Source organism: Pteropus vampyrus, unplaced genomic scaffold (genome assembly GCF_000151845.1).
Source record: "Pteropus vampyrus isolate Shadow unplaced genomic scaffold, Pvam_2.0 Scaffold505, whole genome shotgun sequence".
In the NCBI taxonomy this organism is placed as follows: Eukaryota; Metazoa; Chordata; class Mammalia; order Chiroptera; family Pteropodidae; genus Pteropus; species Pteropus vampyrus.
In genome coordinates, this window is record NW_011889286.1 from 1,279,706 (window position 1) to 1,302,918 (window position 23,213).

At 40.2% G+C, this 23,213-nt stretch overlaps 1 pseudogene; it reads right to left on the bottom strand.

The window, feature by feature from the left end:
- Window positions 1-3,933: 3,933 nt before the first annotated feature.
- LOC111732928 overlaps window positions 3,934-23,213 on the bottom strand; it is a 38,408-nt pseudogene continuing 19,128 nt past the window's right edge.

Below are 23,213 nucleotides of genomic sequence, written 5' to 3' on the forward strand. Positions count from 1 at the left end.
TAAAGTCATTATTATTAATTCCAAGCCAAGGCCCAAAGCAGAGCTGGATCTGAGACAGTATTTCTTTATCTTAGTACAAAATCTCTGCAGCCACCAGGATGTCTGACCACTCCCACCTGTTCCCTCATTTCTAGGTCAGTAATTCAATCAGCACCTCCCACTGGTGCATTCTCACTGGAGCCTAGGCCAGGATAAAGCTACCTTGCTGTTGAAATAACGCTGGCAGCCATCTGAGAGATAAAGGCACAAGGAGAAAGCAGGATGTTTTCCTTGGAATTCCCAAAATGTCAGCCTTGGACCTGGCTTCTAAGCCTCTGTTCCCAGGGAAGATTGGTGACTCTCATAATTAAATATCATTTCTATTCACCCTATGAATTCCCCAGACACTTGGCCTTTTCTGGTGTTCACTCATGGCTTGTGGGCCAAGACCTAAGCCTGCTCTGTGGGTCTCAGGTACGCACCAGGAAGACATCTCCTCCCTCATTGGGGAGTACTTAGAGCTCGGCAGTCCTACCAAGCAGAATCTGCCTGGGTGAGGCGTTGTCTGTCCTAATGGGGTGGGATGGGTGCTCAAAAGTCCTGCAGTAGGTCAAGGAAAACTTGGAGCCCCTTTCTACAGAGTATGGAATCCCACTGGTACTTCATTTCTTGCACTCCCTGTATAAAAGGAAAAAAAATTTTTTTCAGCTCTTCGAAGGGGAAAGGAAGGGAGACATCTTGAAGAGTCCAAGAATCTTAGAGTTGAATGGGACCTTAAATGAAATCATGTGCAGCGTTTCACCTGGAACAGAGGTCCTGTCCACAGAGTCCAGCCTCTTTGACAGTCCATTGACCACAAACTCTTCACCTCACAACTGATTTCCCAACCAATGTAGACAGCAGTTTTGGGTTAGAGGTTCTTGAAGCCATTGAAATAAGTCTTAGCCTTCTGGTAACTTCTACACTTCCATCCTGGTTCGTCTTGTGGAATCACAGAATAGTCGAGAGTTAATGTCATGCATCTCTCTGTTTGAAGATCTTCACATATGTTAACACATTTAACCCAGAAGTTAAGAACCAACCAATATACCTACCTTATACATGAAGGACTTGAGATACGGAGAAATCAAGAAACTTGCCCTAGGTCACCCACCTGGTAAATGGCAGAGCTGGGATTTAAACCCAGGTGGTTCCGGCTCCTGAGCTTACCTTTTAACCTCTACACTGCCAGATAAATCTTGATTCCTCTCTCCTCCAAGAAGCAGCCTGTCTCATGTTTGAAGGCAGTTGTCATTTGTTCCAGACACTCCCAGAGTCTTTGCCACTATTTGAAGACTCCTTGATATGCTAGTCACTTCTCTGTTCCTTTTAAAATGAGAGAGTAAGAGCATAGCTCAATGGTCCAGATGGGCTCAACCAGGGTGCACTATAGAGGTCTCTTGTTTTTCCCTTCTAATTGTGTAACTTTAAGATTTCTTCCTCTTCCTAGAAGCTGTACCACCATATTGAGCTTGTGGCCAGCTCAAATCCCAATATCTTTTTCTCATGGATCTCTGCCAACACAGAGCTTCTTTGTTTTGTACTTGTCTGATTGATTCTTTGAACCTAAATGTAGAGCTTTACACTTAATAATTCTAGATTCCATCTGTATTCTAACCTACTCAAGCAGTGAGATTCTAGGTCTACCTTGCAATTAATTTCTTCACACTTTGTCATGTGTAAATTAGGTAATCATCCTTTCTCAAACTTTATCCATGCCATTGATAAAAATGTTGAATGAGCCACAAGATGGGTCTTTTGCCTCTTTAGAAAGAGGTCTCTTACTAGGTAAAAGGACCCCATTGTCTGAAAATAGAGACACTGCAATCTTTGACTTAATAATTGCATGTTAATCTTGTGTTGAATGCCTACTGCATTTCAGGCAAAGTAATAGGGACTAAAGAAACACAAATGTCTTGTGGAGGTGGGGAACCAAGCACACAGACAAGTAATAATAACATCCATGTAGTCCACCTGGATGCACATGGGTGGGATGTCAGACAAGGGATACCTCACTCAGCTTGGTGATATTTGATTTAGGACTTAAAGGAGATGGATTTATCAGGGTTGGCGTGCTGGAAGAGGATGGAGAGGGGCCCTAAGAGGCTATTTTTTATTCCATCATTTAGCCATTTGGGTGCCATCATCATTTTAACTCAAGTCACCCTTTCTACTCTGTGACTCATCTTCCAACTCCATTTCCTCTAAATTTAGAATGATAGTCCCAAATTCAGCAGAGCCCAGGTGGTGTATGAGTGTGTGTGTGTGTAGGTATGGAGAGTGATGGAGAGTGGAGGTGGAGGGGAAGAGAAGAAAAGGAAGGAGGATTGAGTTTTCCTTTTTAGAATCAAGAGAAGGGGTGAGTCGGATGTAGAGCTTGTTAGAGAGAGGGCAATGTGGTCTGGGTCTGCACTTGGAAGGAGTTTCCTGGGTGATGCTGCTTATTCCTCAAAAGAGGAGAGATGGAAAACTGAGCTGGGATGAGGCTAAACAGAACATGGGAGAGGCTGGATATTTTATGTTCAACTCAACTGAGATTTTATTCATGGCTTCATTACTTAATTTCAGTGAAATCCTAGGTCATCTGACATACTCCTATTTCTAAATATACAGCAAGTTACTCCAAAGACAACTGAAGATGATTTTGGATTGCTGAGCCCATGGCTTCTTTGACTTCTCTTGTCACTTGTGCTTCCATTTCACATGAGAGGATTGTTATCCCAGGCCACCACAGACCATTTCTGGACAGAAGGAAACTGGGTGGGAAAGCTTTACAGCAGTTTTTACCCCTGGCTTTGAAATCTTAGCTGGGTGTTAGAGCTCTGTAATTCATGCCAAAGGTTGTTCCTTGCAATTTCTCTTTCCTCCCCCTTCCCCTGCTTCCCTCCCCCAGTGGGAGAGTAAAAGCAGCTATGCTTATAGAAAGATTGATTAGTTAAGCAAGTCAATTATATCTCTTGCCGAGAGCAACTGTATATTAAGTAATGCAGCAAAAATGATTGTCTGCACAGATCCATTTTGTTGAACAGCTGTTCCAGAGGCCCAGAAAGAGAAGACGAAGGTTAAAATCTCGTAATAGTCTTCACTCCCCATCTCACCCCACCCCATCATGCTTGGCCCTCCAGGGAATCCATTTATTATGAAATGGAATAAGGTTGGGTAATGAGCATGCTGGCGGCCTGCTCCATTTTGCAGGAAAACTCTCCCATCATGCCTTGGGCCCCTGGGCCTCCATCAGCACTGGCCCTGCTGCTGCCCTCCTGCCATGAGGGAGTTGACTGATGTCTGCTCACCAGCTTGCCTCACTCCCCCCATCCCAGCAGCTGTGACACAGTGGAAAGAGTTCTAGATGTAGACTCTAGGGACCTAGATTCAAATCCAGTTATTGATTGTCTGATCTTGACTAAGTCTTTTAACCTTTCTGAGCCTCAGTTTTCTCATTAATAAAATGCTACAACAAAATTTAAATGAGAATGGGTATGGATGAAATTTCAGGTCTATAATTATATTATAAAGACAATTCATTAATGCCAGATATTGTTATACTGGGCAAGAAGGAGAGGGAGATGGGAAGATCTGTGTATTATGTACTGGTGACTGGACAGGCCACCAGGTAGTTCGGCGAGAAGCACTGAAAAAGACTAGCCCTCACATGCCACATATAATCAGTTTGTACTTTTTTCTTAATGACCAAAGTAAATGAGTAGACTTTGTTTCCACCCAGTTATGCCAAATCTCTTCTGGGTGACCTGTACTGTTTTTTAAATTTCCACCTCCTAAGACTGCCCTTAGTGTTTCTTTTAATCCAGTATCCCTTGTATATAGTCTGGTTTGCAGAACCATCTCTTCCCACACCTCTGCCAAAGGCCACAGTATTGGCAGGAAGTCACCATCCCCTTTGCACCCAATAGATATTCAGACAACAAGACTGATGCTGGGCGAGGAGTAGTAAGGCATCTGGTGACACTTGCTTTGTCCATTATTGGAGTTGCCCTCAAGAAGGTTGGGGTCTGAGCTAATGACCATCTCCTTCTTCCTGCCTATTTTTTGGAAATACTCAGCCAAATAGTGAGATCAAGTTTCTATGTCAAGTCAAACCTTTCATTTTTGTCAGAGGACATCTTTAACCAATTTTCTCTATCTCAAGAGGGTACACCAGCTGGCTTGTTCTCCTGCCTGAAGTTCTATCACTGTCTCTTCATTCTTTCTGACAGAAGTTTTTCTCTCTGTTAGAAGACAACTAGTTAGGAGAGGAAATGCGTCAGCCATATTATTTACATTCACCCTGTGAATGGGTCTAACAGACCCTTTATTCGAGGGGAGAGACTGTGTTGGAAGAAACTTTGGGGTCATAAAGGCTAACCCTTTATAGGGAAACCGAGGCCCAGAGAAAGGGACAAACTAGGTGACAAGTTTGCACATCTGGCAGAACCCAGTCTTCTGAGTCCTGGTTGTGTTTCTTCCATTGGGCATCCCTGCCTCTTTTCGGAGAGTTAGTTTTGATAAAAAGGGGCAAGGCCAGGCTGGCTGTGTTTAGCCCTGAGTATGCTAAGGGGGTCATATGCTTTCCCCACTTTTGGGCATAGTGGTGTTCTAAGCTAAGTCACACTGGTCTCTGGTTTCCAGGGCCAGCAGTCCTTCTTGCAGTGAGATGGGCCCTTGGTATCCAAAGCTGGAGCTCAAATGCAAGTCAGACCCAGAAGGCCAGGGCTCTTCTTAGCCTTCAAGGTTGAGGACTCCAATTCCCCTGATTTCTGAGCAGTTTCACAGTTTCATTTTCCATCCCTCAGGCCACATGTGGGCAGTTAACATAGAAATGACTGTTTCCCTGGCCTGCTTGCCTCTCCTATGGTCATAAATAGGGATCTGTGTGTGCACAGAAGGAGGGGTGGTGATGCTGACAGTGACCCACATGGGCATCCAGCCTTGGAAACTGGGCCCTCGGCTGGCAGGGGCTCTGAAAAGGGACAGGTAAGGTGGCATCACAGCTATTGCAGGGAACCCTGATGGCCCAGCCCATGTGAGGGCTAGTCTTTTTCAGTGCTTCTCACCGAACCACCTGGTAGCCTGTCCAGTCACCAGTACATAATAGACCCATTCACGGGGTGAATGTAAATAATATGGCTTGGTGTTCTAAGAATGCCAAAACCAGAAGGGGCTTTAGCAGCCAGTGAGTCAAGCCCCCTTTGCCAACCCCCATGCCAAGCCATCTCCAATCTTCAATAGGAACTATTTGGTGCAGCCCAGTAGGGAGAAGAAGGCCTCTTTTTGTCCATGTATCTTGCCCTGGAGTCAACTCAGGACCAGATGTTTGTTAAAATTAGGATCTAATTGGGCTAGGATATCAGATTCAACCTCTTGTACTTCCTTTACCTTCTTTTTTTCATCCTAGACCAGGATCGAAATACCTAATTGATCTATTAGAGAAATTCTTTACTACCCGTTTCTTGTCCTTCCAGGCATCACTTAAATGTGTGCAAAGAAAGGGCTAGGAAAAAAGAGGAATCTTTAAGCATATATCTACTGAACCTTTTTATCTTTATAAGGGTGGGTATCCAGGAAGAGAAGGTGTAGGGGAAGATGAGGACAACCTTTCTCACTAAGAGACAAGTGTCACCTGCAGCTCAGAGATCCAGGTTACCAGAATGTCCATAAGAAAGTGGGCTTAGGAGCCATCTGTTACAAGCCCCTTGTCTCATAAATGAGAAAACAGTGTCAAGTAAGTGAAGAGACTGCCCCAGGGTCACACAGTGAACCTCTGGTTTGGCTGGGTTGGGATCTATTGGGGATATCTATGGTTGAGGGTGGGCACTGCTTACAAATCACATTGGGAGTAAGGAAAGAAGGCACAGCTATCTGTTTGTGCTGTTATCCATTGAGATTTTTGGCTCCAGGAGGTAGTAACAGCCTCCTGAGAATCAGAAGAAGCTGGCACCTACAGTTGGACCCCAAGATCTTGGAAGCATGTCATTCTGCTTTCTAAACCAGAAATACTCTCCCTACCAATGTCCATCATTTGAATGTTATTCCTTTAGTTTAATGTCTTTGTTCTTCAAAAGACAACATGTAAGTGTGAATGAGCTTACCAGAGCCTTTGCCAAGTGCTTTCAGCTGGGGGATGACAGTGGCACCAGGCAGAGGAAAACCTGGGACTGCAGAAAGATAAATGGAGACAAATATGTGAAGAGGGCTGGTTTACAATGTCCCCTGGGCCACTGGACTGAGAGCTGGAGTGTACTGGCTGGGCTGGAGTTATGAGGGTGGTGGGTGCATGGATCCGAGGGAGCCATCCATGGGAGTGTTTGCCATTACAGCCCTATCTGGGCCAACATAATTGGAATTACGAGAGGAACTGTATTGGCTCCAGTGATTGATTAGACCTCCCATGTGTCCTCCTTGAAGCCTCCACTTTCTCTACAGAATTTCTCCTCCAGCCTTTACTATGTGATTAACTCCCTGGACAGCCCATACCCCACTCTCTGCTGCCTGTAGTGTAATTGAATTTTCCATCATTGAGGTATGATGAGTTCCCAGACTGTAAGGCCTTGGCAATAGGGACAGGTCTTCAATAGCGTATAAAACAAGTTGGGTAGGCGGTAGTTCCAGGGCCCCTCCTGCTCTTTGAGATGCCCCTGGCGTTCTTATGTATGCTTCCTCTGCAAATTTAGCCAGAACTGGGGTGATGTCACAGCCAGGCTAGTGGGAAGAGTGAAGTTTGCTCTTGCTTATACTTCAGCCTCTCATGCAGTTATGCAGGCTCGTTGTATGACTGGGGAACAGAAGTGATATAATTGGGTTCAGGCTGGATTTCAAGTGTGCCCCAGTGTCTGAGGGGCCTTCCCAAAATGTGTGGGTGGTAGAATGCCCCTTCAACTCTGAGCAAAGGACATCCTCCATGGGCGTCCTCAGATGACTTTGTCACGAGCCTCAGCATCCCAGGCTGTAATCCAGGGTATTTTCTCATCATCTATCCCAAGTCTGTGTTGCTTCATTTATGGTGCCCATTCATGGTGTCCTAAGAAAGAGAAGGAGTCCTGGTACAGGGCGTATAAAAATGTCTTTGAAAATAGTGTTCCCTTCTAGGTCGAGGGGCAATTGACATGGGCATTATTATTTTTCCTGGATTGTCCCATAGTATTTGGATGATAGTAATGCAGTTCCCTTTAGTCAAAGAGGCAGGTTGTCCCACAGCCATTACCCAAAGAGTTCTGAAGGTTTTCCAAGACCATTTGAAGTCCTGGCAATTTAACCTGTTTCTGCTTGTATGTGCCCACCTCCTCTAGCAATGGCTGGTAGCAAAAGTCTCTCTGAGGTATGATGGGAGTCTGGATGGAAAGCCCAGGTGTGCTCTTGATAGAGATGCTAATAAATTGGCTGCCAGAGTCCCATAGGAATGCCTGGGACTGAGGCCCCAGGATCTGATCTAATTCTTTCTTCGTGATGAACCTGGGAGGAAGAGAAATAGGAAAAGAGACAGGGAAAAGAGAATTGTAGCAAATACTAACCCCTTTTTATAGTACACTATCAGAGCGACCTGCCAGCTAGAGCACATTCAGTGGAGAGTGATGGAGATGGGGTGGAAGGTAATGGCCATGTCTCACGAAGAGTGGTTGAAGGAAATGAAGATGTCTGGTTTGAAGGCCAAAAGACTCACAGGAGCATTATAACTATCTCGGAAGAGAATATTCTGAGCAAGAGGACATGCTTGTTCTTCACATCCCTAAAGAGTAGAAAGAGGATGTGTGTTAAAGTCTCAGGAAGATGGCCTTGGGCCCAATGCAAGGAGAGGTTTATCCACCTTGAGCTGACCAAGGTGGGCATTATTTCCCAAGGGAGGGAGTGAGTTCCTGGTCACCAGAGGAAGACCATCAAATAAAGACTAGGAAATTTCTTCTGAGGGAAGAGAGAGTAAAAGACAGGTTGAGTACCTGTGGAGATGACTCCAACTTGAGTTGGGGAGCTGGATAAGTTTGAAGGCTCCTTTCAAGTATAAGTTTCTCAGTTATGAGAAGACTTGAGTCTTGACTGATTTAGCTTCCAGCCTGAGCTGGGGCTTATCTCAGAGTCTCTGGCCCTGCTCTATAGTGTGAGGGAGGTAGCAGACTCTTAAAGGGTCCACGACAGATGCAGAGTGGAAATCTCAGGGGGAATAAACGTTTCTTGTTTGTGAGTCAGAGTACCAGGGGCAGAATCACAATGGTTGGGGGATTTAACTGAGTGAGGTTGGTAAGATAGGAGATAGGAGAATTATACCATAACTGCCCCTGAAATACACAATCTATTGAATTACTCGGGTGCATCTATTTGCTAGGGGTGTTTAGAGGCTATTTGTAGTGAAAAAAATTAGTGAATTCAGAAAGACCTGGATTCTAATATCAACTCTGCCAAATCCTGAGGATCACGTTAGACAAATTGCTTTCACTCTATGAGTTCCTTAATTTTCTCATTTGTGAAATGGGAATAATAATTTCTATCTCACAGAGCTGGGCCAATGGCTAAATTAGCAATGCATGTGTTTAGACCTGGAAGGAATCAATATATGGTAGTTCCACATCCCCTAGAATCTGGGTTTTCTTATCTGCCCTCTTGGCTGTCCCCTCCTACCTCTCATTTGCACTGAGATTTTCGGTGCCTAGTGTGGGGCCTAGTGTGTACTAAATCCTTGTCAATGGTCTGACCAGTGAGACCATTTACATGAGATGCAGAGCCTTGGGAGCTGTTGCTGACCTATTGCTTTTTGGAGATGGGCAGGCTTGTTGGAGAAGTTCAAGGTTATATCCTGCCATCTGCAAGTGTGCCATGGAAGAGCATGGGATGATTAGTGGTGGGGGAATCCAGATGCTGGTAAAGAGAAAGACTGGGAGAGGATGGAGGCTCTCACTGCAGTGCCAAGTGAGCTAAAACAAGAGAAAACCCAAAGGCCGTGGTTATTAGCAGCCACTATTACTAGCCTCCAATCTTCTCTAGGGCTTGAATAGAGTAACGGGTTCTCCATGGGTATGGTTGGTGCTTTGGGGTCACTGAGGCAGTTTATGATTGAAAGCCCAGCCCCCAAACTATATGTTTTCAGTGGTCTTTAGGAGTAACATTACTCACTTAGCTTCTAGAGGCACTAGCCACATGTGAATATTGAGCTCTTGAAATATGGCTAGTCTGGACTGAATGTGCTAAGTATAAAATATACACTGGATTTCAAAGACATAGTACAAAAAAGAATGTAAATGTCTCATTAATATTTTATGTTTATTACATGTTGCAATAATAATGTTTTGGTTATATTAGATTTAATAAAATATTAATTTCACATGTTTCTTTTTTACTTTTTAAAATTGGCTATGAGAAAGTTTAAAATTATATATTTAGTTCACATTTGTGGCTTGCGTTATATTTCTATTGCACAGAGAATGCCTTAGTTTGTCATCCTTGATCAATTTTCAAGTTCTAGGTTGCCCTCAGATTAAAAAACAAGTGAAACATATATTTTTAGGTAATAGCCCAATTCTGATTTTTGTGAAGTAGTAGGGCAGTCTTTTCCCCATTTTGAAGATTTCTCAGCTGCCTTAAGAACCCCTCCTACCTAAAACCCCTCTTTTAAAGAAATTAGGGTCTTTGACCTGTATTTGAAATTTGTTGAAAATTCAGCTACTGGTAATTTTATCCATAAACCAAAAGAGGTGATAGACAAGACTATAGCATCCTAGAGTGTCAAAGTCAGATTGGTCATAGACAGATTGAGATGTAATCATGCCCACATCAAGGCTGATCAGGCTCAGGTGAAGAGTAGACTAAAAGTTAGGACAAGAGCCAAGCAGATGACATTCATGGGATCTGAGGCCCAGTGTAGATAGCACCCAAGAGCCTCCAGCTCTGGCCAGAACTCAACAGCAGCTACTGCCCTTCTATTTAGAGCAATTTAGGGCTCCCCTTGTCTCCACTTCCCAATCAATTCCTGTCCTTGATCACTTACTCCTAGGCTTGAAAGGGCAAGAAACTTCTAAGGTAGGTCCTGATTCCCCATGAAGAAAGTTGCCTCCTTGTATCCTTTGAGAGAAGAGTAAGAGAAGAATAAGGCTCTAGAAAAAGGGTCAGCTATTGGTATTCCATTTTTTAAGTCACCATGTGCTCCATTGGGATTGGGACTCTCTAGGCTGGTGGAAAGTTCAGATCCCTCCATGGCTCCCTTCCTTTGGAGTAGTGGTTCTATGAGCTGGACTCTTGACCAAGGCTTGGATTCCAGTAGACCTCCAACGTGGCATGAGCATAGTGACCATGCCAGATTCCTTATAGAGCTCAGCTCTCCTCCATCCAAATATTGAGAAAATTATCTCTAATACTTCACCCTCTCTCTGTGCACAGATTATACATAGCTTTTGCTATGGGTAATATCTGCTGTGCATAAATTCTATGTTTATGAAAGAATGTTGTTTATTTTTCAACTTTTTATTATTCAAATACTCACAGGTAGAGAAAAGAGTATAATGAACCCCCATGGACCAGAGTTCAACCTCAGCAATTGCTAATATATGGCCATTAAAAAAAACTATACTCCCCACTTTTTCTTACCCCCTGCTAGACATCATATTATTTCATATGTAAATGCTTCAATTATGTATTTGTAAAAGATTAGGACTCTTTTCTTCTTTAAACAATATTATTTTACCATCTGAAAATTAGAACATAATTTAAGGCTTTATTTTTATTCTTCTAATGAAAGTAATATATTCCTATAGAAAATATCCAGACAATACAAAAAGGTATAAAGAAATGGAAAATTACTCATAAATCAGCACTCAGACATAATCATTGTTAACATTTTGGCATGTATAGTTATGTATGTTTAGCACATATTTTTTGTACAGGTTTACATATATAAAACCGTGCTACAGATGATGTTTGTAACCTTATTTTAATTTTTGGTAAGCATTTCAAAAATAGAAGCCAAAAATATATACAGAGACGTGCACAAATCTTATCTGTATAATCCAACAAATTTTCACTGTCATGTAACCAACTACCATCCAGATCAAGAAGTAGACTATTACCTGTTTCCTCTCCCATGCCTCTCTTAGTCACTAACCCTACCAAACATAACCACTGTTTTGACTTCCGTTGCTGTGGAGTTTTGCCTGCTTTTGAACTTTGTACAGATAAAGTCATGAAGTATATGCTATTCTGTGTGTAACTTTTGTTCCATATTACACTTGTAAGCTACATCCATGCTGTTGCAAATAGCGATAGTTCATCCATTTTCTTTGTTGCACAGTATTCCACTGTAGGAATGTATCACAACTTATTTACACATTTTACTATTGATGGACACTGCCCCACAACCCCGAGTGTTGCTGTTAAGAATGTCTTCTGGTACATATATATGCACTTCTTTAGGTATATAATACCTAGGAGTAGACTTCTGGTTGTACCAATTTATACTTGTACCAGCAGTCTGTAAGAGTTCCATTTGCTCCATATCTTTGCTGACAGTTGGTTAATATCAATGTTTAGGTTTTTTTTAAATTTTTATTTTAGTGAGCCTGTAGTAGGCACTCATTGTGGTTTTATTTGCATTTCCCTGATGACTAATGAAATTGAGTGCCTTTTCATATGCTTATTGGACACATAGATATCCTCTTTTGTGAAATACCTATTCATCCTTTCCCCATTTTTTTTATTGGATTTTCCGTGATTCTTCTTATTGATTGTAAGTCTTTTATATATTCTATACATGAGGTTTTAGGTCAAATATACATATTGCAAATATCTTCTCCCACTATGTGGGTTGTCTTTTCACTTTTTAAAAATATCACTTGATAAGCAAAAGTTTTAAATTTTAATGTCCAATTATCAACATTTTCCTTTATGGTCAGTGTATTTGGTGCCCTGCTTAAGAAATATTTATCTGCTTCAAGGTCATTAATATATTCTCCTATGTTCTAGAAGCTTTATTGTTTTACCTTTCACTTTTTTATTTAAAATATATTTGGAATAGGTTTTTGTGTATGGTGTGAGGGGTAGGGATCAAAGTTTTTTTTTTTTTTCTCTTATAAATACCAGTTGGTTGAGCTCCACTTATTGAAAAGACTGTTCATTTCTCACTGTTTTTGTCATATTGCCTTTGTTTGAAGTGAAATGATAGCATATATAATCCTGTTTTTGATTCTTGTATTCTGTTCCATTATACATTGGCTAACTTTGTGCCAATTACATCGTATCTTAATTTCTGGAGTTTTATAATAAACTTAATATCTAATAGTTTAGATCCTCTAAATTCACTTCTTTTCTTTAAAATTGTCTTTGCTATTTTATTGCTTTTTATTTTTATGTAAATTTTAGAATCAGTTTGTCAAATCTCTACAGCACAAAAAACATGCTGAGATTTTGAATTTTATGTCAATTTCAAGAGAATTGACTTTTTAAACAATATTTTATTGAAAATATGGATTCTTCCAATCCCTAAATATGTCATATCTCCTTAATAATTTAAGTCTTCTTTAATTTATCTTAATACAGTATATAGGTTTTGTCTAGAGGTCTTACACATCTGTTTTTTTGAGGATGTATTTCTAGGTAAAAAAATTTCTTAATTATTTGTTCATTACATATAGAAATACAATTAATTTTTTCTTGTTGAGTTGTAAGCTTGCATGACTTGGTTGTATTAATTTTTAAATTCTATCAATTTATCTTTGCAAAGTGACTGATTTAATTATTTATTCTCAATCGTTATATCATTTCTTCTTTCGCCTTATCACTCTGGGTCCAACCAATAATATAATGTTGAATAGGAGGGGTGATAGTGGACATCATTGCTTCACAGGAGTTTTTTAATATTTATCATTAAGAATGGTGTTTGCTGCAAGATTTTTGTAGTTATTCTTTATAAAATTAAAAAAAATTTCTTCTGTGGCTAATTTGCTAACCTTTTTTTTCCTTCTAATTTTAAACATGAATGAGTGTTCAATTTTGTCAAATAACTATTCTACACCTATTGAGATGATCATGCAATTATTTCTTCCTTTATTCTGTTATTGGAGAATTACGATCAATTACATTGATTGATTTTCAGATAGTAAACAAACTTTGCTTTCCTGAAATAAGCCCAAGTTGATTGCAATGTCTTATTCTTTTTATATATCATTGAATTCAATTTACTAATAATTTGTTTAGGATTTTTGCATTTATGTTCATGAGAGAGATTGATCTGCAGTTTTTCTCACTGTAATGTTCTTATTAGGATTTTGTATCAAGATTATACTGGTTGAGAAATATTTATATTATACTGGTGATATCATATAAGTTGGGAAATGTTAAGTTTCCCCATTCTCTGTAAGAATTTTTGTAGATTTATTTCTTAAATGCATGGTATAATTCATCAGAGTTGCCGTTTGTACCTATATTTTTCTTTGAGTATAATATTACCTGTAGGTTTTTGTAGATGACCAGGTTGAGAAAATTCTCTTTGATTTCTAGGTTTCTGTGAATGTTTATAAGGTGTGGATATTAAATTTTGTAAAATGCTTTTCTGCATCTATTGAGATGATTGTATAATTTGTATTTTTTGTTTTGTTAATACAATGAATTATTTTGATTTTTGAATGTTAAACCAATATTGTATTTCTAGTTGTAATATATTATCCTTTTGTATATTGTTGTATTAGACTTGCCCATGATGTCTGCTATTATGTGGATCAATTGAATATTTGTTATGAGTCCATCTTATCATTGTTGTTAAGTTTAGTTGTAATTTTTGTCTTGCTATTTTAGTGGTTTCTTAAGGGTTTAAGGTATACATTTGAAATTTAATGCAATTTAACTTCACAAGAGGAAGTAGGGGAGAGAGAGAGAGAATGAGCACCACCCAGCCAAAGATCTTCAGAGGATCCCCTGTAAATATTCAGATGGGTACTGCTAAGAGCATACATTTGAGGAAACTACCTGAGGGGCCGGGGAATAAACCTGAAAAGATTATCTCTGGTACTCACATAGGACTGAGAATTGTGCTTATTCCCACTATCCAGAGTGGAAACCATAATTCATGGAGCATCAGGAGGAGAAACCAGAGGATTTTGCCTCAGTAGTGGGAACAATTGACACTACATTAAATGTTGGTATGGTTCTACCTAATAAAGCCTAATGAACCAAACTTCAAAAAGGTCTAAATAGCTTGACTATGTTCCAGAACAAAGCTAGGGAATATTTATAAGAATACAAAAATATCCAACACTTAATGGGATAAAATTTATAATGCTTGGCATCCAATTAAGAAATCATCAGTTATGTAAAGAAGCAGAAAAATTATACCTGTAGTGAGGAGACTTTTCAATCAGTCAAGACTAATCCAAATGGTAGAATTATTAGACAAAGGCATCAAAAAGTTACTATAACTGTATTCCATACACTCAAAAAGCTAGATGAAAGATTTAACTATACTATGCATAAATAGAGACATAAAAAATATAAAAAAGACCCAGTTTGAATTCCTAGAGATGAAAAAACATCAATGTTTGAGATGAAAACTATACTCGATGGGATTATGATGGTTTAGACATTGTCTATGGGATTATGGTAGTTTAGACATTGTACAAGAAAAGAATAGGAATTTGAAGACCTAGCAGTGGAAACTATTAAAACTGAAATATATCTATTAAAAAAGACTGAAAAATTAATATGAGAGCATTAGCGAGCTATGATATGAATGAACTCTGGCTGCCTTGGCTTCACCAAATATCTGAATCTATTTCCTCAATTCAGGGAGATCACCTGAATCCCACTGGTTTTCTCCTCTTTGCACCACAGCTTGGAAACTTTCTCTAGGCACAAATCTGGGGGGTAATCACAGAGCTTACCTCCTTTATTTCTCATCTCTCAGGGATCACTATTCTCTGTTGTCTGATGTCCAAAGTCTTGAACACCATAGTCTTATAAATTTTGTTCAATTTTTTAGTTGTTTTGGGGCGGGGGGGCTATATCTGGTACCTGTTACTCCAAGTGAATATTGAGTGTATTGTTTTTATATATTTTAAATTAGTTTAATAATTTTAATTTATTTAGGCTTATTAAGCATATATTTCAAAACTTCTATGTCCTTTATGATGTTTTTGTACATTAATTCTACCAGTTCCTGAGAAAAATGTAAGAAATCCTTTATTTCTCATTGCTCCAATTTTTTAAAAATATATTTTGAGGTCTTGTTAAAAAGTGCATACAAATTTTGAATTTTTATATCTTCCTGGTAGATTAAGCTTTCGTCATTAGGACATATCATAGATATACATATATATCATTATGTATGTATGTATGTATGTATGTATGTATGTATGTATGTATGTATGTATGTTTATATATCTGTTAATTCTTGTTGCCTTAAAGTCTACTTTGTCTGACATAAACATAGCCACACTAGCTTTCTTTTGGTTAGTGTTTGCATAATGTATCTTTTTCTATTCTTTTACTTTTACCTTTTCTGTGGTATTGTATTTGACTCATCACTTGTAAACAGAATATAGTTGTTTTTTTCATCATAGTTGATGGAAAGCAATATAAGTATTTTTATGTTTCACAGTTAAATTTTTCTAAGTCATTCTAAGCAAAGAAAATGAATCACTATAATAATGAAGAATGCCTTCTCCCAGACATATTTGCTCCTCAAATTTTAAGGGTGATAGACCCACAGCTGCTTTTATCCTTTATCATGGAGCCATTTACTCCCTTTCAAAGGGAAAGTAGCCTTATCTACCCCAGAACCAAATACTTGCATTTTAGAGTAGAGACTTCCATTATCCTCTTTCCTGAGGAAATTTGTTTACATTAGAAAGATAAGATCTCTCTCCCTTTCTCTGGAGAGGAGGAAAACAACTATTTTCCTATATAGAGACTTAGATTTATAATTTTGGGATTTCTCTCTTCTAGTGCTAGAACCCCTCTTGCATGTACAGGTCTAATCATCTGGCTTTTATTATATCATCCTTAAGGAACCAATGAAATTTTAGTCTGCCCCAATCCAGAGATTTTATATTTTCAGAATAATATAAATAATAGATATTAAAAACTTACCTGACAAATTAAAAATGACTGACAATTTTCGTTTTCTAAAAAAGAATTTAATATATTTACTGTTTTATGTGATTACTAATATATTTGGGCTTAAACATATTGTTTATTTGTATCTTTTATTAAATGCTCCTTTTATCCTCTTTTCTATTCTTCTTTTGAGTTAATAAAATATGTTTTACGATTTCTATTACTGTGTTAGTAGTATAGTATTTTGCTATTCTTTTAGTGGCTACTCCTAGTATTATAACATGCATCTTTGATTTTTCACAATAAATGGAAAATCATTAATTTTAGTACTATAATCATTTCTATTAAGAAATTATCTGTGTTTTATTGTTACTCATTTGAAAGTTATGTGGGGTTTATTATCTGGCCGCTTCAAATGCTTCTCTTGGTTCTGGGTTTTCAACAGTTTTGCTATGCTGTACCTAGGTATACATTTATCTTGCTTGAGATTCTCTGAAAATCTGTGGATTGATGACTTCCTGCAGTTTTAGAAAATCCTCAGCCATTATTCTTCAACTATTGTTTATGCCATATTTTTTCTCTCTCTTTCTTCCAGGAGTCCAGTTTCACATATGTTAAATTGTTTCTCTGTGTCTTATACTCTTCTACATTTCCATCTTTTAAAAATAGTCTCTCCTTTATCAATCTGGTTATTGTCTTCCAACCTATTGTCCCAAACTTCCTCCCTTCGGTAGTGTCTAACCCCTTGTTAAACCCAAATTATTGATTTTAGCTATTATATATTTTTAGTTCTAGATCATATTGTTTTAAAAGATTCCAAAGTAGCTATTTTTGTCTGATATTTTCCATTTTGATCTACTTCTCTGAAGATACTCATCATAGTTATTTTTAAAGTCTGTGTCTGAAAACATCAATATTTGGTTCAGCTATGATCTGTTCTTTATTTTGGTTCTTAGCCATTTCATTCTGTGTCTTGGAATGCCTAGTCATTTTTTATTGAATGCCAGGCATTGTTATGAAAAATTGTACTCTGAATGATGTTATCTTCTTCCAGATAAGATTTACTTAGTCAATTAGAGTAAGGGAAGATCACCTGTATTTGAAGCTGAGTTCCAGTTTCTTTGAAGCTGGGTTCCAGTCTCTACTGTTTTTACTTTTTGGGTTTAGCACTTTATACATCCCAAATAAATCCTGGAATGTTTACTGAGCCTTCTTCTCCTTAATGGTCTCTCGTTTTTGTCTCCTTAGCACTGTAAGACTGCTAAAATCTCTTTTTAGTTGTATTTAAATTTTTTCCGGAAGACAGTTTTTCTTCAGTCTTTAAGGACCCAGCCCCTTGCATGAGCTTTGGCAGAGGTCACGAGGCAGCACCAGCAGTTATAAATTGCGATGGGGATGTTTGGTCTTTCTAGGCTACACAAGAATGATTTCCAACTACCTTGTTGTGAATGAAACAACCTACACAGTAATGTACTTTAACATACAGCTTGGGAAGTGTAGAGGAGATGAAGACACTCGTTTTGGAAATGTTCCTGACATCTGTGGCCTCTACTATGTTTTGAATGATGAACTTGTTAAAGGCCTTGTCCTTGGGCACACTGAGTACAAGTAGTGGAGGGAATAGGCTGCATGTGGTCATGGCCCTTTTTGACACAGCCATTGTTTCTATGTTTCTTGAACCTTAAATGAATATCCTGTTAGGAAGGGGTGCAACTTGCTCAGCCAGCCTCAGTCCTTTTCTGGCATCTTGAAAGTGAGGACCTGAGAGCTAAAGGTTCTTTTTAATTTTCCAGTCTCATAACTGCTTTTTGGTTAAGCTTCTCAGCTCCTTGGGCTGCTGCTTATAAATCACAAATGCTTGAGGGAAATTGGCATTGAATATTGGTCTCACTTCTTTGACCTTCTCTTCTCTACAGGATCTCAACCTTTATCCTGGATTCCTTGGTAGCTCTGAACTCTAGTTTACGTCTCCTCAGCTTCATGAGACTGTCAAAAGCTTGCTTAGCTTCCCAGTGTCTTAGCTACTATTTTAAGCTTGTTTTCCCAGTCTCTCAGCTACTGCATATGAAGCAGTGAATTACTTCAAAAGTAATCATGAATGTAAGGTGCTTCTCAATTCATTTCCCTTCTTTCTGGTGTTTTGGTTCATAAGTCCTGACTACCTTCGTAGCTCTCTGATGATGTTTAAAGAATTGTTTTTTGTTTTTATTTTTATTTTTTAAGTTTTATTAGCAGAAGAATTTGCAACAAGGCAGTATCACAGACAAGAACAGGAATTTTGTAACCTGCTGTTTTCAGAGGAGTTTCGTGACTGCTACTTTGTGTTAGATCTAGAGATTAAGTAGAAAAAGAATCAAATAAATATGAGGGAGAAGAGTTAGGACAGGATTAAGTTACTCGACACCCAAAAGGCTTAGCACTGCCGCAGTCCATCTTGTTCCTCAGCTTAGAAATTAGAGTTTGGTCATGCTGCTGGGTTGGAAGGAACCTGGAGGTTGTTTTCGGATATCTGAAGGACCCTATCATGGCTTCAGCAATGATTGGGGGTTAGGGGTAGGAAATGGGTAAGGAGAACAAGGGCCAAGGATATAAATAGAAGCTGAATGGACACATTTGGCCTGATTAAGAGGAATTCTTTCCAACAAAAATTGTTCGGGATGAGGATCAATAGGAAATAATGAATTTCCCATCCATGAAGGCATTCAAGCATTGGTCAATTTGGGAAAGAACACTATAGAGGGGACTAAACTATTAAATGTGGGATGGGCTAGATGGCATAGTGTGTGTGTGTGTGTGTGTGTATGTATGTATGTATGTATGTATGTATGTATGTATACACACACACACACACACACACACACACTCCACCTGATCATAGTAGGTGAGGAGCTCAATAAATGTTGAATGAAGTTCCATCTAATACTGAGATTGCATGGTTATAGAAATGAAGAAGTCAATATGATGTGGTATAATGTACATAGGACTAACATGCTCTGTACCCAGAGTAATCTAGAAAGGAAAAACAGGGAGAATGCCATCTTTTCTACTCCTTTCTCTGGTAACCCAATGCTTCAGCTAGCCCTGTAAGCTTTTGTTAAACTTCCCAAGATAATCTGAGCTCCAAAACAAAGCATCAGGACCTAGAAGAGGTGTGGATGGATGGAGACAATGGGAGCTTTCTCTTTGGTGGTGGGCATCCCCATTTTATGCTCTTTAAGAAGCTGCAGGTGCAGGTTTTACAGAGCCTATCATCCTGCACTCCAGAGGAAGTCCCGGTCTGCCCTGGGAATAGTGCCAGCCAGGAGGTCGCATCCTGGCTGGTCCCCTCCTCCTTCCTCTCTGCGGCATTTTCTCAGACTGAGCTAGAGCTGCTGCTCCCACCCTCACTGCAGGCTGGAACAGGCTAATCAGTGCCCCTAGCTTGGGGAGCTCAAGTTGGGCATCATTCCCCACCCCCATCCCCAAGCAGTGCTGAGAGTACTGCTCTAACCAGTGGAATCCTGCAAATGGTGCTACTAAATATTTCATTCGGGCTTAACAACTCAATCTGCCTGCCATTATCCTGAGGGCCCCCTCAACCCCCAGCCCTTTTCTGATTAACAAAGTAGCCGGCAGGGAAGATGTGCAGAAGCAGTCATTGAAGGCTGCGATAGCTGCTGCTCAGGGTGGGCGGAGGCGCAGCATTAAGCAAGAAGCATCGATTGCAGCATTAGCTAGCTTTTTACATTCCCAGGCAGACAATGCAAGTACCTTCAATTATCTTCAAAGCAACTGAAGGAAAAGGAAATTGGTCTTAGATGTGGTAAATAGACTACACAAGGTCTGCTGAAGCATGCAAAGATGTGCACACCGGGGACCCAGAGGCCTAGCTGCCAAGCCCTCTCCATGGCTGTTCAGAATTCAGACAGCCTTTGCAGGGGTTCTATTTCTCTGCTCCCCAATGCCTGGAGGAACACAAGGAGTCTTAAAGCTGGACTCTCAAATATCAAGGCAACTGACTGCAGGGAGATAGGGAGCAAGTCAGCACTGAACTAGGAATCAGAGAGACTTAGAGTTCAATTTTAACTCTACCGATGTGTGACCTTGGTCAAGTAGCCTAACCTCTCTGAGCCTTACTTTCCTTATTAGTGAAATGGGACTAGTAATATCTACCTTACAAAAGAGTGATCCTGATTTCAGGGCTCTGTCTTCTATAGGTTGAATCCTCTTCTATGCCCTCAAACCATCTTGTGCTCATCTTGGTCCCAGGGTTTATCACACCATTGTGATTTTTGGTCTTAATGTCCCATAGACTAGCAGTCATTAATAACTTTTTAGGAAGGGTCATGACCCTATGAAGAAGCTGGTGAAAGCCACAGGTCCTTTCCCCATAGAAAAGCATGTGAACATACAATTTGTGTATAATTTCAAGAAACTCATAGGAGCTAGGCTAGAATCCCCATGCCAGTGTTTATACAGTGCCTGGAACAGGAATCATAGTCAGAATGTCTGTTGACTGCTTAAATCATTTCAAGGATGCTTTCTCAGCCTTATAGTTTTGGAATTAAATTCTATCCAAGAAGCATTTATTTGGTGAGCACTTACTGTGTTGAAGGCTCTAGTCTGGTTTTTTGTGGAGAATACAAGGACATAAGCCCCACCCACAGATGGGAATTAGACATGAGTGCATATATCAGTAACTCAAGGAGGTAAAGTCTGGCCCATTCGAAAGCTCCCTATCTACTCTTACTCAAACAACTCCTGGGAAAGGGCTTTGTTCCCTCCCCTCTCAGCCCTGAGCTTGGAGATTCTACAGGGTAGGCTGTGAGGGACAAATTGCGGGAGAAAAGGCAAGAGTGTGCATGTGATAGAGGTCCAATGGCAGGTGGGAAAGGTAGTGTAGTGAGAAGACCATTAGCATCCTGATCTAGAAGCACTGGCAATGGTAGTACTGGGAGAGGGAGCTAAGGGCCTGGCAGCCAGCACCTGCTTCTTCCTGTCTGGTTCTCCCACTGGGTTAATCTATTCAGCAAGGACATCATTACACACAGGCAATTTGCATTACTCTGCCAAGCCTCTGAGTGCAGGGCAGTGAAGTGACTGTTGGGAAAATATGGCCAGAGAGCATCTCTTTGTCCTTTTCAGACCACGGAGGTGAGGTGCAGCTTGCGGGGCTGGGCCCTGGATCCAGGAGAGCTGAGTCTAAGTGAGTGAATCCCACAGGCTCATTTCAGGGGAGTAAGCCCATTCCCAGCCCACAGCCTGTTGCATCTTCTCTGCTGTTAATGACTTAATTTTAAAAGAATAAAACCCCTTGTGAATGTTTTTAAGGAGTTAAATAAGCACCAGCAATGTCTCCTGTTGGAGCTGTTTGGATTTGAAAAGAAAATACTGAGATGTAAAGATATCAATATTTAATTGTCTCTTGAAGCCTGGGTTTTCAAGCAAGCGGCAGGGAGCCAAGAATCTCCTCTGAATGTGTATGTGTGTGCATGCATGCATATGCACATATGCGTATGTGTATACATGAGTGTGTGGGTTTAGTGGAGGAGAATTCTTTAGGAGCATTGTGCATGTTCACTGTCTGTTCCTTTATAATTTTGCTCTTCACCCCCTAAAGGGACAATAAACAACAGGGCACGAACTATGTTTTAATTCAATTTAATTCAACAAAGAAATTTAGAATATTGTCTGGACCTCTCTTTTCCTTAAGGTATTTGCTGTCCAGTAGGGGTTTAGGTCCTTTACAGAAATCACCATGCTACTTGTTAGACAGATTGGAATAAATTCTACAAAGACAGGTGAGCATTGTGGAACTGCCTTGTAGGGTGGCTACTCTGTCTTGAGAAGCTGGCTTTTTGGAGAGGCTTACTCACCCAGAGACTATTTGTGTGCCTTGCATAGTTCCTAGAACATGGCAGATGCTCAATAAATCTGTGTTAAATGGCTGTTGGACTCCTTGAATATTTCCTCTTGTTTTGTGGTCATTTCTGCCCACACTGCCTCCCCCAAATGCTTGGCAGTTTCCCAGAAAAAGATAAATACAACCCAGAGGAAGAAAAGAGACCCAAATTAGTTAATGGGGCCCCAAGAATCACAGAAAGTTGGAGCAAAAGGGACTGATTCTAGATGTAAAATAAATTTTACACAGAAACATCCATGGAACTCAGACAGATGCTAGGAGAAGCTTCTGGTCTCCTGCTGAGGGGAGTGAGTGAGGTGTCCACCCCAGGGCCCCTTCAGGGAAGGAGCGCTATGGTTTTCTCACAGTCAGGGTCAAAGACCAGATGACCACTTTACTTCTTCTCGATGTGGGGTCATCTTCTAAGCCCCCATCTTATAAGGGAACTGGAAAAGACTTTGGTTAAGGACCTCCAGGATTTTCATGTGGCCAGTGGGGACTAAAATGACATGAACAGTAAAAACATTGAGTGGAGTGCCCTGATTAATTTTCCCCTGGTGGATTCCAGAGACCCCAGGGAGATGTCAGACAGGCCTGAATTAAAAGAAAGGAGTGTGATACCACCCTGTACCTGAGTCTGGGTTCCAAATACGAGATAATATAAAGTAAAATGCAATCTAGATGCTCTTCTCCCTCCCCAGGCCATGAGTGCTCAGAGAACAAAGAAGCAACTGGAGTTTCAGAAAGGGTGTAGGAGAGCAAGAGGCCACCATAAACTCTGTGATTCCTTTAGCTGTGGGGATTGAGATTGGGAGGGGGTAGGGATAGGTGGTAACCTGGAGGCAAGGCTCCCCTTTGCCCAACCTCAGGGAGTACTGCATATAGTATGTGAAAAGGCAGCCCTGAAGTTTTGCTCCAGAGGACTTTGGTCACACAGAGCTGAACAAAACTTCTGGTTTGGGCAGCACGAAAGACTAAAAAACTGTCAAGAAGCCATGAATGCCATTCCACTTGCTCCAGGGCAAGTCAGCACCCAGACCATTCATGTGGCTGATCACCAAGATTTTACAACTTTCTTCAATGGTTTTGATGCTTCACCTTGCAGTGATTAAGTACAGTCTCTCTTGATGTGATGTATAAAAGTCTCTGGTCCCATCTGCACAGAGATAGGAAGCAACTGCTCAGTATCCTTATATCAGGGGTTCTCAGTTTTTAGTCTCTATTGGTCACGAACTTCTTGGAAAATCTGTTAAAAGCTACAGGCCATTTCTCTTTCAAAATGCATATACATACATCA